The sequence below is a fragment of the Salmo salar genome, chromosome ssa20 (assembly GCF_905237065.1).
Source record: "Salmo salar chromosome ssa20, Ssal_v3.1, whole genome shotgun sequence".
In the NCBI taxonomy this organism is placed as follows: domain Eukaryota; kingdom Metazoa; phylum Chordata; class Actinopteri; order Salmoniformes; family Salmonidae; genus Salmo; species Salmo salar.
Genome location: NC_059461.1, coordinates 17,674,815 through 17,693,250, shown reverse-complemented (window position 1 = coordinate 17,693,250; position 18,436 = coordinate 17,674,815). Strand labels below are relative to the sequence as shown.

The 18,436-nt window shown below is 40.3% G+C and overlaps 1 long non-coding RNA gene across 1 annotated transcript; it reads right to left on the bottom strand.

Moving 5' to 3' along the window:
- Window positions 1–13,712: 13,712 nt before the first annotated feature.
- Window positions 13,713–16,724, bottom strand: LOC123729132 (uncharacterized). The gene is made up of 2 exons (XR_006760868.1): window positions 16,199–16,724; window positions 13,713–14,978 (listed from the first exon to the last, which is right to left on the bottom strand). It is a non-coding gene; the product is annotated as an uncharacterized lncRNA (long non-coding RNA).
- Between the last annotated feature and the right edge of the window lie 1,712 nt (window positions 16,725–18,436).

Sequence of the window (18,436 nt, the reverse complement as noted above, 5' to 3'; positions counted from 1 at the left end):
CGAAGAAGGCAGTCAGTCCATAAGCGCAGACAAAGGATATCAAGGATCTGGAAGGATTCTGAAAGGAAGAATGGTATAAGATCCCTCCTAACTCAAAACATTTTAGAAAAAGGCTCAGTGGCATTATCCTTGCTAGGTGAGGTATTGAAAATGAGTGTCAATTATTTTTACTCCTACCTTTTTCAGAGAAAAAACATTATTACTTGTTAGCCTAAATGTATGTACAATGGATGGGGGAATACAGCTGTAAATCTGTATTGACATCACACTCAACCTTTATTTAAAAAATTTCTTCACACATTCACTCAGTGTTTTTCTCATACAAGTAGCCATATGTTACGTTTGGTATGGTTACATAAGACAGAAGATTACTTAATAGCCTTTTGATGCATACAATTACATATTAGTCATCATTGTTGAGTGGTCACTGCAGCATACCATCGCAAATATGTGATTAGGACAGTATCAACAGAACATCTACATATGACGCAACAAGCAAGTCTCAATAGCGTTGTCTTTAAAGCATCGAAACAATGTTTTGTACTGATGGAAAATAAATGGCGTTCACAACTTTATTCCTTATTCCTTTTATTGTAAAAGATAAATGCAAACTTCATCATCCAAGCATCACACGGAACACATCCACAGCCAAACTCATTACATAAACCAGTCTAAATAACAGGTTGCGCTGACAAAAAAACAAACCTAATTTAGTGACCTAACAGCTAGACTAGTTTACAATGTACCACATCTCTGGTGAGCACGAGACTAATGTAATGTTGTTTAAATTCTTTATGATGGCAGCCATTTTTGTTTGTGTTGGATCCAAGAATGCCATTCACTATAAAAACACTAATAAACAAATGTATGTTTGACAAGCGAAAACTCCCTAATCATTTTTTACATTTTACATTTTAGTCATTTAGCAGACGCTCTTATCCAGAGCGACTTACAGTAGTGAATGCATACATTTCATACAATTTCATACATTTTTTTCCTGTGCTGGCCCCCCGTGGGAATCGAACCCACAACCCTGGCGTTGCAAACACCATGCTCTACCAACTGAGCTACAGGGAAGGCTATCCTAGAATGCCTTTCACTATAAATCGCAAATAAACAAAGTCAAGGATTGCTGCGCCCATTGTCACTTTTCAGCATATTTCAAATCTATGTGCTTGTAACAGTGTACACAAGAACCGGAGCACATGACTTGACATGTCGTTTTTGACAAATCACAAAGCAAATACAATGTTATCACTTTACAGATTATCACCTAAAATACAAGCCTGTTGCCTAGCCGTAGCATGAAAATATTAGAAAAACATGACATGGCCGACGGCCTATGGGCCTATAAAGATTTGTTGAAAATATTTTAGTGCAATTTCTCTGTTATAATAATCTACACTGAGTGTATAAAACATTAGGAACACCTGCTCTATCCATGACATGGACTGACCAGGTGAATCCACCTATGATCCCTTAATCAGTGTTGATAAAGGAGAGGAGACTGGTTAAAGAAAGATTTTTTCAGCCTTGAGACAATTGAGACATGGATTGTGTATGTGTGCCATACAGCAGTAGGTGAATGGGCAAGACAAAAGATTTGAGTGTCTTTGAACGAGGAATGGTAGTAGTTGCCAGGCGCACCGTTTCAAGAACTGCAACAATGTTGGGTTTTTCAAGCTCAACTGTTTCCCGGGTGTATCAAGAATGGTCCACCGCCCAAAGGAGATCCAGACAACTTGACACAACTGTGGGATGGATTGGAGTCAACATGGGCCAGCACCCCTGTGGAACGCTTTCGACACCTTGTAGAGTCCATGCTTCTGCGAATTTAGGCTGTTCTGAAAACGGTTCCAACTCAATATTAGGAAGGTGTTCCTAATGTTTTGTACACTGTGTATAATGGGCCTTTGTCTGATCAGTGGGCAATGACCGTCCCCCTTACCAAGATGGGCTGGCGCTGTTTTCCTATACGCCACAAAAACGTACATTCAAAGTCAAACACGGCATCAGGCAAGAGACCTGCTCATCAGTTAGACAGCCAAGGTCATGGGTCGTAAAAAACAGAAAGGGTGCCTACAAAAGTAGAAAGAGCACATCCTACATTGTCACCTCACTCAAAATATCCTATTTTCTGGGCGGCTAAAACCATAATTTGGTCAAACAGTAAAGTGCATTATCCTCATGATTCCTGTAGTGAAAGTGTCTGCCCATGTTCCTGTGCCCTCGCTGGGGCCTGATGCTGTGATGAGTGAGCCACTCTCCTCTCCCCCCATGTGCTCGAGATCAGTGGGTATTACATTTAGCAATCTAGATAATGTGTTTTGAGTTTCCACTTCCTCAGGTGTTGAACCCCAAATGAATTAGCCTATGATATTAGTTAGTGCACATACATATGTATGTAATTCATCTCTATTGAACCAAAAACAAATCCGGAAATTCTGGAGTCCTATTTTGACAGTAAAATAGCAACTATAGTCTAATTGCCAACCCGAAATTCATGACAATCACTGGATTAGGTTACACATCAAAATATCTTGAATCATGCATTCCTGCTTGAACGTGTTAGATGAAACAACTTATTTCTATCCTCAGTAATCTATGTATCATACTTCTTAATAAAGCACTGTGAATGACTTTATAAGATATGGGTCCGACCAAATCATGGGGCTGGTACCAACTGTAAAAGTTAGTGGCACCAGTGACTCCAGGGGAAAATGTTAGTCTGGAGCCCTGTAATAGTAATTAACATTTAGGGTAGGTGTTGATTCAGGTGAACACCTTGACAGGCAGTCATTTACAATATAGCCTAAGTTGTAACCTTGGCTTTTATAACGTATAAGGCTTAAGCAGACAGACAGAGAGAGAGAACAAGAACAAGCACAGTGTAAGGAAGGGGTTTAATCAGAAAGGAAGCATGTCAAGTGACAGGGGATATGTCACTTGGGGATATGAAGAGGCCATTTGCACCTCAAGAGTCATTAAGAGGCCTCCTGGGTGGCGCAGTGGTCTAAGGAACTGCATCGCAGTGCTAGCTGTGCCACCAGAGATTCTGGGTTCGAGCCCAGGCTCTGACCCAGCCGGCCGTGACCGGAAGGTCCATGGGGCGATGCACAATTGGCCCAGCGTCGTCCGGGTTAGGGAGGGTTAGGCCGGCAGGGATATCCTTGTCTCATCGTGCACTAGTGACTCCTGTGGCAGACTGACCAGGTCACCAGGTGTACGGTGTTTCCTCTGACACATTGGTGCTTCTGGGTTGGATGTGTGTGGCTAGGTTGGGTTGTGTTTCGGAGGACGCATGGCTCTTGACCTTCGCCTCTCCCGAGTCCATACGGGAGTTGCAGCGATGAGACAAAACTGTAACTACTACCAATTGGAGAGAAAAAATGTGGTAAAAAAAAATACAAAATATAAAATAAGAGTCATTAAGAGTGTTTTCTTTGCCCTCCTCTTGGACTTAGACTTACTGGTATTCACCCAGATCCTACCTCTCCTCCAGTCTATACTGGACAACTATGGCCAAACAGAGGTAAGTGCTCAAAACTTTGTCTGATCTCAGTGCACTGTCCTTTTCGTTATTACAATGTCTGTTGGTAGTAGATGGGGTGAGTTCCCCATATCTCTTTCCCTGAAGAGACAAAGAAGGGATAGGTCAGCATTAGGCTTCAGCGATATACCGTTTAGAACCTATACCGGGTTATTTCGAAATACCGACGGTATTGACTGATTGAATTGAAAGATTGAATTTATTAGACAATTTATTAGATAATTCTCCGCTCCAGTCCGCCCACAACCGTAAAGGACTGTTCTGATGAAACCAAAATTGAACTCTTTGGCCTGAATGCCAAGCATCATGTCTGGAGGAAACCTGGCACCATCTCTACGTGAAGCATGGTGGTGGCAGAATCATGCTGTGGGGATGTTTTTCAGTGGCAGGGACTGGACAAGTGGAATACCTATGTAAGAATGCTGTTCATCGATTACAGCTCAGAATTTAACACCATAGTATCCTCCAAACTCGCAATTAAGCTCGAGACCCTGGGTCTCGACCCTGCCCTGTGGAACTGGGTCCTGGACTTTCTGACGGGCCGCCCCCAGGTGGTGAGTGTAGGAAACAACATCTCCACCTCGCTGAGCCTCGCTGAACACTGGGGCCCCACAAGGGTGCGTTCTCAGCCCTCTCCTGTACTCCCTGTTCACCCATGACTGCGTGGCCATGCATGCCTCCAACTCAATCATCAAGTTTGCAGACGACACTACAGTGGTAGGCTTGATTTCCAACAACGACAAGACAGCCTACAGGGAGGAGGTGAGGGCCCTCGGAGTGTGGTATCAGGAGAATAACCTCACACTCAACGTCAACAAAACAAAGGAGATGATTGTGGACTTCAGGAAACAGCAGAGGGAGCACCCCCTATCCACATAGACGGGTTAGTAGTGGAGAAGGTGGAACGTTTTAAGTTCCTCGGCGTACACATCACGGACAAACTGAAATGGTCCTCCCACACAGACATCATGGTGAAGAAGGCGCAAAAGCACCTCTTCAACCTCAGGAGGCTGAAGAAATTTGGCTTGTCACTGAAAACACTCACAAACTTTTACAGATGCACAATTGAGAGCATCATTGTATCATTGCCTGGTATGGCAACTGCTCCGTCCACAACCGTAAGGCTCTTAAGAGGGTAGTGAGGTCTGCACAACGCATCATTGGGGGCAAACTACCTGCCCTCCAGGACACATACACCACCTGATGTAACAGGAAGGCCAAAAAGATCATCAAGGACAACAACCACCCGAACCAATGCCTGTTCACCCCGCTATCATCCAGAAGGCGAGGTCAGTACAGGTGCATCAAAGCTGGGACCGAGAGACTGAAAAACAGCTTCTTTCTCAAGGCCATCAGACCGTTAAACAGCCATCACTAACATCGAGTGGCTGCTGCCAACATACTGACTCAAATCTATAGCCACTTTAATAATTAAACATTTGATGTAATAAATGTATCACTAGCTACTTTAAACAATGCCACTTTATATAATGTTTACATTCCCTACATTATTCATCTCATATGTATTTACTGTACTCTATACCATCTACGGCATCTTGCCTATGCCGCACAGCCATCGCTCATCCATACATTTATATGTACATATTCTTATTCATTCCTTTACACTTGTGTGTATAAGGTAGTTGTTGTGAAATTGTTAGGTTACTTGTTAGATATTACTGCATGGTCGGAACTAGAAGCACAAGCATTTCGCAACACTCGCATTAACATCTGCTAACCATGTGTATGTGACCAATAACTTTTGATTTGATTTGAGTTGATCAGGCTGTTGATTGTAGCCTATGCAATGTTGTCTCACTCCTCTTCAATGGCTGTGCGAAGTTGCTGGATATTGGTGGGAACTGGAAAACGCTGTCGTACATGTCGATCCTGAGCATCCCAAACATGCTCAATGGGTGTCTGGTGAGTATGCAGGCCATGGAAGAACTGGGACATTTTCAGCTTCCAGGAATTGCGACATGGGGCCGTGCATAATCATGCTGAAACATGAGGTGATGGCAGATGAATGGCACGACAATAGGCCTCATGATCTCGTCACAGTATCTCTGTGCATTGAAATTGCCATCGATAAAATAAATTGTGTTCATTGTCCGTAGCTTATGCCTGCCAATACCATAACCCCACTGCCAGCATGGGACACTCTGTTCACAACATTATCAGCAACCTGCTCGCCCACACAATGCCATACATGGGATCTGCGGTTGTGAGGCTGGTTGGATGGACGGCCAGATTCTCTAAAACGACGTTGGAGGCGCTTATGGTAGAGAAATTAACATTCCATTTTCTTGCAACAGCTCTGGTGGACATTCTTGCAGTCAGCATGCCAATTGCACACTCCCTCAACCTGCGACATCTGTGGCATTGTGTTGTGTTTGCGGCGTTTTTCCTATTTTGTTGCATTACAACCTGTAATTTAAATGTATTTTTATTTGGATTTCATGTAATGGACAAAATAATCCAAAATATTTTGCATCTTCAAAGTGGTAGGCATGTTGTGTAAATCAAATGATACAAACCCCCAAGAAATCCATTTTAATTCCAGGTTGTAAGGCAACAAAATAGGAAAAATGGGGTGAATACTTTCGCAAGCCACTGTATGCCACACCTGTCAGGTGTATGGATTATCTTGGTAAAGGAGAAATGCTAACTAACAGGGATGTAATATAAGCTGTGGCTATTTTGAAGAATCTCAAAAATAAAATATATTTTGATTTGTGTAACACTTTTTTGGGTCACTACATTATTCCATTTGTGCTATTTCATAGTTTTGATGTCTTCACTATTATCCTACAATGTAGAAATTAGTAAAAAATTAAGATAAATCCAAACTTTTGAATGGTTGTCACGTTTGTCGTATGATGAAGGAGACCAAGGCGCAGCGTGTGTATCGTTCCACATTTTATTTAAACTGTGGAACTATGCAAGACATACAAATAATCTAATAAACAAAACAAACCGTGACGAAGAGGTGCAACATACACTTACTCAAAATAATCTCCCACAAACCCTAGTGGGAAAAACAACAATTTAAATATGATCCCCAATTAGAGACAACGATGACCAGTTTCCTCTAATTGGAGATCATCCCAAAAAACAACAACATAGAAATACAGAAACTAGAACCCCACATAGAAATACATAAACTAGAGAAAACCCCAACATAGAAAAAAGAAACTAGAACCAACATAGAAATAAATAAACTAGACAAAACCCTCTGTCACGCCCTGACCTACTCTACCATAGAAAATAAAAGCTTTCTATGGTCAGGACGTGACAATGGTACTGTATATGTGTGTATGTAGTGTTGGTTTCATGAGTTGAAATAAAATATCCCAGAAATGTTCCATACGCACAAAAAGCTTATTTCTCGGGGCATTGCAGGGGCCTTATGTGTTCTGTTTAAAGGGCTAATTGGCTCTGGAAACCAAAACAGCCAAATACTCCATCTAAACATGGATTGATTCTCAATTGCGGTACAGTTCTAGAAACATAAATCGCTCTACCGTCATATCACATCAAAATAATTTCACAAACGCAAAATACACACTTGCTGTACACTGTTTTAATCGATTCTAATTTGCAGCTGACAGTATTTTTCAGTGACAACACGTTTGTGGCGTCTGTCTTTCATTTACACACAGCTGTTCGGAGATGCAGATAGCTAATTATCACAGGTAGCCCACTCTGTCTTCCGTCTGTTTTCCGTAAACAAGCACTGTAACGTGGAAATATGGCCGTATGGGAACCCTAACTCTATAAAGGTGTGCATCAATTTAACGTTTTGTTTTAAAAAAAATCTTTCTCGCCAAAATGAAAGATGAGGTCCTTATGCTTCCAAAACCTTACCACAAGCGATGCGTGTTCATTTTCAGACCGAGCGTTTCGGCTCTTAACTCCCCCCTACTGAAGACGACTTCGTCCAATGACTCTTATGTGTAATGTAATGGAAGGAAAGATCAAGCTATGCATTTGGTTTGCTAGCTAAGTGGCTAGATGTCAAGATAAAGCTTCTTGGTTACAGCAGAGACATTCAATCCCCTCCTGGATCAAGATCCCTTGTGCAATAATAAATTGCACACAATTTATTATTGTGTGCAATTCCCCGGTATGGTACAGAAACAGTATGACAGTATGAAAATCTGGATACCGCCCAACCCTACTCAGCACTGAACATCACTTACTGTAATATTTAACAGATAATAGCAAGACAATGAAAGGTCCTTTGATGATTAGGAAAATATTGAAATCGGACTCAGGATGGCTTATTCTGTACAGAAGATGTTCATGATGTTAGAGGAGTGAATGACCTGAAAAGGAGTAATATGGCCAAAAAGTCAACCTGCTTCATTTTTGTGTAACTTTGTCCAACTGGTCATCCTTGTGAATGATAAATCCTTGTCATTAGAAAGCTGAGAAGACCAGTGGGGAGAAGAGCAAAGTCCCTGTGCAGCTGGACATTGGGAACATGCTGGCGGTTCTGGAAACAAAACAGCAAACTCAAAAAGACAAGCAGGACGCCAAACCAGTCAGCCTCTCAGGTTGTACAGCAAAAAAAATATTACAAATATGTCAGTGTCTTTTGCTTTACACATGGCACTTTGAAATGAAATAGCACTGATGATAATATTATTGTTACACATATTGTTGAACTTAACTTAACTGAAATACATATCACGTGGTGTTCCACAAGGTCGATTTTGGGTCCGGTACTCTTCAGTTCATATATGTTACCCCTTGGCAGCGTTATCAGAAATCACAGAATTGACTTTCAATGCTACGCAGACAATACACAATTTTACATTTCTGTGTTAACAGAAGATTTTTGCTCCATGGATTAATTATTAGACTGTATTAGGGATTTAAATTCTTGGATGACTTCCTCCAGCTAAATCAAGACAAGACCGATGTACTTATTGTTGGAGCAATAGCACAGAGAGAGAATCTGGCCACATATTTTAATTAATGGGCAATAAAGATAAAACACCAGGTAAAACACCTAGGTGTTATTTTAGATTCTGAATTCAATTTCGAATCACACATTAGGAATGTGACCAAAATACCATTATAGCACCTGAGGAACATTGCCATGGTGCGGCCGTTTCTCTCTCAGGCTGATACTAAGATACTCCTCCATGCTTTTGTTACAAGCTGGCTTGACTACTGTAATGCTCTCCTGTCTGGTCTAAGAAAGACATTGGTCAACTGCAAAACATATAGAATGCTGCAGCATTGGTACTGACCAAGACCAGACGGAGAGCACACATTACACCAGTTTTAATGTCTGTGCACTGGCTGCCTGTGAGTTTTAGAATTAATTTTAAGATTCTTCTATAGTCTTTTAAGTCAATCCACGATTGTGCACCTGAATACATGTCAGACATGCTTTAAAGTTATGTACCCAGTAGGTCCCTCAGGTCCTCTGGGACTGGCCTTTTAACTATCCCAAAGCCTAGGACCAAGAGGCATGGAGAGGCAGCCTTTAGTTATTATGACCCCAGCCTCTGGAATAGCCTACCAAAGGACCTGACCTGCTTTTTAGTCGTTCAGTTTTTATTGTTATTATTTTGTTTTTTATCCTCTTATGTTTGTGTAGTAAATATTTCATTTTTTATTTTCATTGTTTTCACTCGTTTTTTTCCTGTGAAGCACATAGTTGCATTCCATGTCTGAAATGTGTTGTATAAATAAAGCTTGATTTGATTAAGAATCATGCTATGCTAACATATCTTCAACGCTTGTTACTATGTATGTTGTGTGGGTTGTTAATTGTCGGGCCTAAGAACCCACCGAAGAAGCCATGGCTACAGGATGAAATAGCCCACAACCTCTTGGACTCGACCTGCCCACTGGTAAAGAAGGGTTAGCAGAGAGAGGTTCCAAAAGCTAAGAAACCCACACCACTGAATAGGGTGAGTCTCAGTTAGGACCCTAGCTATCTGGAAATATGGACTATGTTGATTATTGTTCCCTAGCTTGGATTAACTCTGGTGACCTTTCTTTACTTCCACAACATTTTTCTGTGATTTAATGTTTTTTCCCAATTGAATACTCCCCAGTCCTTAACCTGACCTGCATAACCATATCTGACAAGCATAACCATATCATGATGCAGCCACCACAATGTTTGAAAATATGGAGAGTGGTACTCAGTAATGGGTTGTATTGGATTTGCCCCAAACATAACACTTTGTATTCAGGACAAAAAGTTAATTGCTTTGTCACATTTTTTTCAGTATTACTTTAGTGCCTTGTTGCAAACACGATGCATGTTTTTAAATATTTTTATTCTTCAAGCTTCCTTCTTTTCACTCTGTCATTTAGGTTAGTATTGTGGAGTAACTACAATGTTATTGATCCATCCTTAGTTTTCTCCTATCACAGCCATTAAACTCTGTAACTGTTTTAAAGTCCCCACTGGCCTCATGGTGAAATCCCTGAGCGGTTTCCTTCCTCTCCGGCAACTGAGTTAGGAAGGACGCCTGTATCTTTGTAGTGACTGGGTGTATTGATACACCATAAAAAGTGTAATTAATAACCATCATGTTCAAAGGGATATTCAATGTCTGCTCATGAGAGCTAGTTTCATCATAGCGCTTGATGGTTTTTGCGACTGCACTTGAAGAAACTTTCAAAGTTCTTGAAATTTTCAGGATTGACTGACCTTCATATCTTACAGTAATGATGGACTGTTATTTCTCTTTACTTATTTGAGCTATTCTTGCCATAAAATGGACTTGGTCTTTTACCAAATAGGGCTATCTTCTGATTGGCTCAAACGCATTAAGAAGGAAAGAAATTCCACAAATTAACTTAAGGCACACCTGTTAATTAAAATACATTCCAGGTGACTACCTCATGAAGCTGGTTGAGAGAATGCCAAGAGTGTGCAAAGCTGTCATCAAGGCAAAGGGTGGCTATTTGAAAAATCTCAAATATAAAATATATTTTTTGGTTACTACATGATTCCATGTGTTATTTCATAGTTTTGATGTCTTCACTATTATTCTACAATGTAGAAAATAGTACAAATAAAGAGAAAACCTTGAATGAGTAAGTGTTCTAAAACTTTTGACTGGTACTGTATGAATCAGAATGATGCTTCCTCAAGGTCATATACCAGAGGTATTTGTAAAACAAAAAAGTAGGTTAAGGACTAAGGACTCCTCATTGTAAACTGGCTTGTAGCAGGACAAAGTTGCTAGGGCCAAATGGATTTATGAGAGCCACGAACACTGGCATCCTACTATAGAGTGGTCCTGCAACAAACCAGTTAATTCATTACAACACCTTTCAGTTGGTTTTACTTAACGTTTGATGACCAGAAGTGCAACCATTGAGCCTTGTGGCAGTAGCCTACACCAGTCGTTCTCAACCTTTTTTGCTTACTGAACCCCCCCCAAACACATATTCTTTTCTGCCCAAAGCATCCCCTCATATGCAACTCTAAATATTATTAGTATACAGCAATGACTTAAATATCAGAAAATACTTTTCTGCATTATAAAGCTCATCCTCTTATGAATCTTCCCAAGTACAGTACATCCTGTCAATAGACCAGGGTTAGCCTGGTGGAAACAGCCTGATCGCTTCATTCACCATTCTATGTGAAGTGAAATAGAATGGTGAATGTAGTAATCAGGGTGGTTAACCAGGCTGGACCAGGGTACCCCAGGGGTGTAAGTACCCCAGGTTAACAAACCCTGCCCTACTACACAATAACAACAGTGGGGTCACTTTCAGGCCAAGTTCACATTGCCATAGTCTACGATTGCAAGGACTATTAAAACGATCTACTGTAGCCTACATAACTCAAATTATCATGTCACATGATATTAGTATTCATAAAGGTAAGTAAATAGAAAAGGAATTTACATGAAGTATGTTATATAAATGCAATATGTTTTAAATTACATAATGTTGTATTTGAGGGAACAAATACATTTGAGGAAACATGGAAAATGTTGAGTTACAATGTAAAAGGTACGGTATAGTTACTCACCTTGATAAAGCACGAAGCCACTGGATTCGTGGAGGTTCCAATGCTAATGTTGAAACGTCTCCCCTCGACACAAGATGTGCGTTCTTGAATTGCACAACTATTTCTAATGTCAACGAATATCATCACATTGTTCCTAGATACATGTCGGCAAGAACATCTTATTTTGTAGTCTACGGTGGTCGAAGCCTCTGCTGCATTGCTACACGGCAGTGGTCTAGTCCAGTGAGTCTAGCGGAAATCTCCAGTCAGGTAGGCCTTTTTTCTTTCTCTTTTTTTCTTTATTAATACGTTTTTTATTCCAAGTGCAAATTACAAATATCAAGCACAATTATACAAATCATCAGCAATCAACAACTTACATTACTACATCAAACACATCTAACGCGAAACAAAACAGACAGGTAAAAACAAGAAGAGACTTTAAATACATACACACACACACACACAAAAAAAATGGTGTAATTATAAATCTCATTATAATGATTCAAGATGTCATTCTTTTTGTTATTAATCGGGGATAATGTCTTAAATTAAATTAAATTAAATAGCCCTTTCCTGTTTCAGAATGACAATGCCCCCGTACACAAAGAAAGGGTCATTACAGAAATGGTTTGTTGAAATCGCTGTGTAAGAACTTGACTGGCCTGCACAGAACCCTAACCTCAACCCCATCGAACTCCTTTGGGATGAATTGGAATGCCGACTGCGAGCCAGGCCTAATCGCCCAACATCAGTGAATGACCTCACTAATGCTCTTGTGGCAGAATGGAAGCAAGTCCCCGCAGCAATGTTCCAACATCCAGTGGAAAAGCTTCCCAGAAGAGTGGAGGCTGTTATAACAGCAAAGGGGGGACCAACTCCATATTAATGCACATGATTTCAGAATGAGATGTTCAACAAGCAGGTGTCCACATATTTTTGGTTATGTAGTGTAGCTTCTGAAAACTCTGATTCCAGCAGAGGGAGTCCTTTACTCACCTCAAGCCAGGTTGCAGAGAATTTTTTTAAATTGTACCTTTAGTTAACTAGGCAAGTCAGCTAAGAACAAATTCTTATTTTCATTGACAGCCTAGGAACAGTGGGTTAACTGCCTTGTTCAGGGGCAGAACAACAGAGTTTTACCACTTCAGCTCAGGGATTCAATCTTGCAATCTTTCAGTTTCTAGTCCAACGCTCTAACCACTAGGCTACCTGCCGCCCCAGAATGATACATTCCCAGATACACATTCCTCATCTTCATTTCAACCATTTGATATCTATGATGTACTAAGTGCCTTATTGAAATTCGATGTCAAAAACATCCGCTCGGACTGACTTGATCCCTTTGTGCTGCAGCTTTCTGCCCAGCTTACTGCAGAATCATTAACCTATATTTTTAACTTGACAGTTGTTCCTATGGTTATCCCTAAGATCTGGAAAATGGCGCAAGTTTCCCCCTACACAATGACGGATATCCTTCTGACTTGGATAACTACCGTCCAACTTCCAAGCTATCTTGCCTTGCCAAAGTTTTAGAGTCCCTGGCCAACTCTCAACTTAGAACTTTTCTACATTTTCATTCTATTCTTAATGATCACCTGCCTGGTTTTAGACCTGGACATAGCACTGTTTAAGCAGCTACACTTGGCTTAGATGATGTGCTATATTGTTTAGAACATAAAAATCATTGTGCTGCCTTATTTATTAACCTGTCGAAGGCATTTGATACGGTTGAGCATTTCTTACTTGTTCAAAGGTTAGCTGAAATAGGCCTAGATCAGGCATTATTTGCAATTCGTTCAAGAACTAACGGACAGGAGACAATGTGTGCTTACTGACAGTATCAAATCTAGTTTCCTCAAAATAACGAAAGGTGTACCGCAGGGGTCGACTTTGGGCCCTGTCTCCCTATATAAATAATATCGCTCTATCTGTTAAAACCTGTAACGTTCATCTCTATGCAGATCTTAAACTGGTGCTAAGTGCTTATAAAACCAAGTTTATGTTGTTCTCTAGGTCTTTTAATATTGACCCTGAGGGCATACATATTTTCTCATTGAAGGGAGCCCAAATTGAGCAAGTTCCCCATTATAATTACTTGGGTATTTGGATTGATGATAAGCTGTCTTTTAAAACACACATTGAAAAACTGACACAAAAAGCTGAGAATTAGGATTTATTTGTAATGTAGAAATAAATCCTGCCTCACATTGGAAAGTAGAAGGAAGATTGTTCAAGCAACGCTTCTCACAGTGCTTGACTATGGTGATATAATCTACATGTGTGCAGCAGCATCTGCTTTAAAACCTTTAGATTCAGTCTATCACTCAGCACTGCTTTTTATCACAGGGGACAATGTGATGACATTGAATAAAGGTGGAAAACTGTTTGGATTTGGTCAAAATCATCAACTGTAACGCCCTGGCCATAGAGAGGGGTTTTTGATCTTTATTTTGGTTAGGCCAGGGTGTTACATTGGGTGGGCGTTCTATGTTCTTTTTTCTAGGTTGGTTTGTTTCGTTGATTTTGGCCGTGTGGCTTCCAATCAGGCACAGCTGTAGTTTGTTGTTGCTGATTGGGAGTCACACATAAGTAGCCTGTTTTTCCTTTGGGTTTTTGTGGGTGATTGTTTCTGTCTAGTGTTTTCTGTTTTGTTCATTTGGGACCAGACAGGACTGTTTGCTGTTGTTGCTATCAAGTGTTTTGTTTGTAGTGGTTCATTTTTAGTAAATATTTTAAATGAATACACATCCTCCGCTGCACCTTGGTCTTATTACGACGACGGCCCTTATATCAACGTAAGGGAATGTAGTCTTTTTTTCGCCCAAAATGTCATCTAAATCCAATAACATGGTGAATTTTGGGGGGGATTTCACGTTGAATTGATGTTACTTGACATCTCAACCAAATGTAAATCAAAACTCGATGAACTGATGTCTCAACCAAATGTAAATCAAAGTTGAACTGATGTCTGTGCCAAGGAGGTATGCTAGCCGTGATGCTTATACTACAGTATGTTCATTTGATTTTAACTAATACTCAGTGTCCCCTCCCTGTTAGCAACATGGGATATAAAGCCCCTCACCATACTGTTGTTATTATATTGTTTAATATTGTGACTGTTTAATTTTTCTTTTTATAAATATTCATACTATTGAGGGTCACAGCTAACATTGTTTTTGGATATGCAATGTAAGTAATCTGATTACTCAAAAATATATCTAAACTTCTATTTGTAGCATGTTACTTTGTAGGAACAAATGAAATTATATATTCCCCAATGTGGTTCCATTCTTCTATTGTGCAGCTGCCAAGATGCAGAAGCTTATGAGCTGAGTTCTAGCAGATTCACCAACGGTGTCTTCATCAAGTTTCTGAAGGAACGTCGTCTGGAGGATGAGAAGATCACTGTGTTGCTGGACAAAGTGGCTGAGGGTATGGAGTAATGGACCAATTAATGTATTGGTAAAATAATAATCATTTTGCAAATGTCACTATTTGTGGTCATGGAGTATGCAAGTCAATTAATAATAAAGTACACAGATTTGCTCTAATGCAGTACCATGCAAAGTAAGTAAAAGCGATACAAAAAATATATATATCCTATCCTACCCTGTATACAGTACCTCCATGAATTGATTATCATGGCAATAATACCTTGCCTGACAAATCTCTTCTGAGAGCCTGAGATAATGTTATTGTGGTGTTGTTTGTTTTATCCAGACATGGGCCAGTTCGACGCCACTAAGGGGAAGCAGGCTCTGGAGATCCGCAGCAGCCTATCAGAGTGCAGGGCTCTTGACTGACCCTATTGTGCCTGATGACAGCTCTGACATGGACCTGGCTCACAACCGTCAGTGGGCCAAGGCTCACGGTCAGTGGTGATTTCAGCATTTAAATCTTGGAGGGGCAAACCATTTTTGGGGGGTGGGGGATGCATGCCAGCAAAGCCACTACACAAAACAACACAACACAACACAACACAACACAACACTAAACAATACATTAATGGTGCCCACAAACTGTTAGGGCCTACATCCCAACAGCAGTCCCAACACCTTACCACTGCTACACCTGGCTATCAGCGGAGCCTTGTCTGGCAGCAAAACAGTTAATTCAGCTTAATTTACTGCCTTTTCAAAAAACATGGCTGATATGGCTGATTTGCTTAAACAAATGTGGTTTCTACTGACAATTGAGATGTACAAACTGTGGCATAAGGGGACGACAAGCGGATAAAGGGCAATCCGTAATTTCGATTAAGGCATTAATGAGCGAGCTAGGACGGACGTAGTCAATATAACTATGTTCAGCACTTTTGAAATGTACAGCGACAGAATTCAGATCATGGGCCATTCTTACAGGGTTCTCCCTGTACACCAAGTCAGAACCGTAGGATAAATAAAGGGGGCATGTAAGCAGACAATTAAATCTCTTACAATATTCGATGATTACATTTCTCTAAAACAGGTTATAGGCTACATGTGCACCACCAAGTCAGAACAGTAGGCGAAATTAACAACTTACTACACAACATACAGTTAGTATTACTTTCTTAGCTACAATATACATATTTCCCTGGCATATTACATAATTTATGCAGCAGCATACAAGACATTTTTGGACTCAGGTTGTTGTGCTGTGCTCACTTGAACAGGAAGGTTGTGCAGCGGTCCTCCGTGGGCAAATTTTGTCATCAAACATTCTCTGGATTTATGGTGCTTTTTTATGGTGCTTTTTCCGAGTACCCAGTTGTCTTGAACTCACTGAAGTCAGATTTCCCAGTTCCGAGTTTGCCAGTAGATTGTCGACTTGATTCATGATGATGACTGCTAGCTAAGATTTTGAAAGTATGATGTTGACATAATCAGTCCTATCAAATCACGGCGCAACTAGAGAACATTACCGACCCCTACACTTTGTATTTTCCGCTGGCTGCCCCACCACTACAGAAAGCACTGAGCTAGGCTGAAGCACCTGCATTTTGGAGCTGTCTTACTCAAGAAAGCAAAAAAGAGAACATAACTGTGTTCGAATACCCATACTAACATACTGTATACTACATACTTAATGAGTATATACTACATACTATTAGTTTATTTTAGTATACTGTAAACTAACGGTATTGTTACAGTTTTATTGTACTAGCGCTTCGCCTATCTACCGGAAGTTGATGCTGTTGCTATGCAACCTCTTGATAGCTTGTTAGCGGTACATACTGCTGTAATGCTATGTGGTTCGTAAGGATAGCGTAGTTAACAAATTGTCAGCCAACATAACGTGCAACGTAACTTATTTGAAAAGTTATTACTTTATTAAATTGCTCTACATTTTCTTAACATTTGTCAAAATTAGATAAAGCAATGAGTTTGTATCCACTCTCGTTGGACTTCGGCTGTATATTTTCCCCCATTTTCTTCAAATCTGAAAACGTTCTGAACCCACGCCCATTTTCTGAACAACTGCCCTAAAAGCACGGAAATGGTGTCCACTGCTTGTATACTTCGTATTTTGGCAAATTTTATACGATACCCGGGAACTTTTGGCATACTAACCATATCCATACTATGACCAATAAGCATACTACATACCCAATTTACATCACAAATAGTATAGTTAGTGTGGTTAGTATGAGTATTTCGAACACAGCTCATGTTTGAATGCAGCTTTATGAACTCAATGATTTTTTTTTTACATTGTTTCCAAACTGATATGTGACACATATTAATGGAAAAATAACATGTAAAACAGGCACCCCCCCCCACCCCCCTCAAAACAGGTGGGGCTCAATGTACTTATGGTGGATGTAATGTGTTTTTATTGCCTGAGATAATGTTTCTGGACTTTGAGTGTGGGGCTCAGCTCAAGCTGGGCTTCGCTGCAGAGTTCTCCGACGTTTTGGTCATCTACACCCACATCATGAAGAAACCAGAGGACATGTCCTTCTGCCAGGCCCACGTCACCAACTTCTCCCTGGTGAGATGCTACAGTCTTTCACCCAGTTCAATTATGCAAACTTGTTCCTTCCCCAAACTCCTGTCACCAATTTCTCACCGTTTCTTTCCTATCCCCTACCCCTTCAAGTGTTCACAGATCTGAAAAGGTGTAACTAATCCAATAGCCTAATCCAATCCATCCATCGAAGCTTTTCAGATCCGTGAACACCAAAGGGATAGGAGGATAGGGAAAGGAATTTAAACGCAATATGCCACTGATGCCATAATGTTTCTTCCCAGCTCTGTTCAATACCAATGAGAGCATTTTCCTTTCTTAGGGTTTACTGAAACAACATTAGGAGCATAGGTGGCATTGTGCAGACTGCAGAGACTCTACAGTGCCTTCAGAAAGTATTCATACCTTTTGACTTATTCCATATTGTTGTGTTACAGCCTGAATTTAATATGGATTCAATATGTTGTATTTCCTCACCCATCTACACACAATACCCCATAATGACAAAGTGAAAACACATTTTTAGAGATGTTTGCAAATTTATTGAAAATGAAATACAGAAATATCTCATTTACATAAGTATTCACACCCTTGAGTGAATACATGTTAGAATCACCTTTGGCAGTGATTTACAACTGTGAGGCTATCTGGGTAAGTCTCTAAGAGCTTTGCACACCTAGATTGTACAATATTTGACCATTATTATTTTTTAAAGTCTACAGGCACTGTCAAATTGGTTGTTGATCATTGCTAGGCAACCATTTTCAGGTCTTGCCATAGATTTTCAAGTAGATTTAAGTCAAAACTGTAACTACTATACACCCTTCACGGTCTTCTTGGTAAGCAACTCCAGTGTAGATTTGGCCTTGTGTTTTAGCTTATTGTCCTGCCGAAATGTGAAATAGTTTCCCAGTGTCTGGTGGAAAACAAACTGT